Consider the following 1,368-nt stretch of genomic DNA (forward strand, 5'->3'; position numbering starts at 1 on the left):
CGCTGGCATTGATCATCTACACACCTGGCACATCTGCAGTCACGCTGGCATTGATCATCTCCACACCTGGCACATCTGCAGTCACGCTGGCATTGATCATCTACACACCTGGCACATCTGCAGTCACGCTGGCATTGATCATCTACACACCTGGCACATCTGCAGTCACGCTGGCATTGATTATCTACACACCTGGCACATCTGCAGTCACGCTGGCATTGATCATCTACACACCTGGCACATCTGCAGTCACGCTGGCATTGATCATCTACACACCTGGCACATCTGCAGTCACGCTGGCATTGATCATCTCCAAGAGCAGACCACTGAGAGGAGAAAACAACAACATATACAACAACATCAGTGAGCTGCAGGGGCCCCCCCTCTCAGACGTGGACTACATCTGCCCCACATGTGGCAAACCATGCGGGTCACACATTGGCCTGCACGACCACATGCATTGGCATATTTGAACCCCCCCCCCCCTCAATAAGCCATTACTGGAGCAACCTCATCATCGTAATCCATGGACAACCATTAGCAAGTAAGTTAGTAAGTTAGTCCATCACCAGCCAGGCATTTAAAAAAGTAGACCTAAAAGTGAGCGATCATCAATCTTCACCAAGACGTCACTTTGGTCACTTGAGTGACATTCACGACACCTGAGGGTCTTGTGAGATGACATCAGTAAGAAGAAGTGATAGACAGGAAGGCCAGAAACAATTTTTATTTCAACACATTCGCGCATTCTAAAGACCGACTGCACAGTTCCTATTTTCACAATAAAAGCGCTGTTTCCTCTTGCCTGCGCTAACAAAATAAGAGTCTCAGAAAGCTGGTGTGCACAAGCTAGCAAGCTACGGAGCTAATGTATATCTTGTAAAGTCTATAAAAAGGAGTATGGAAGATGGAGAAATAAGATGCCAAGAAAAACAACCACTTTCATGTGCTATTGGACAGAAAGGAGGACTTTTATTCTCCTCCATTTGAAAATGCTGACGTTATCTGCACTTCTGTCGGATTCCAATCAATGCAAGTCTTCCAAATCAGGTAATAGTCCAACTTATATTCTTGTCTTCATGAAAGAAAGGACTCTCTATGTGTTAAACATTATTGCATTATCATTCAAAAACTTTAATCTGATTAAAAAAAGGTATGTTTCTTAAATAAAAACATATCAATGATATATGAATGAGGTAGCTCGTCTCCACTTGGTCAAAAAGTAGCTGGCCTGCAGAAGAAGTGTGGACACCCCTGGGACAACCAGTAGCAACACAATAATGTTTTAAATACTATTACACTGTTATTACATTAGATGTAGAACTCAGATAAATGAGGACATCTTATTTGAAGGCTCCAAGGACCAGA

Source organism: Nerophis ophidion, linkage group LG07 (genome assembly GCF_033978795.1).
Source record: "Nerophis ophidion isolate RoL-2023_Sa linkage group LG07, RoL_Noph_v1.0, whole genome shotgun sequence".
Classification (NCBI taxonomy): Eukaryota; Metazoa; Chordata; class Actinopteri; order Syngnathiformes; family Syngnathidae; genus Nerophis; species Nerophis ophidion.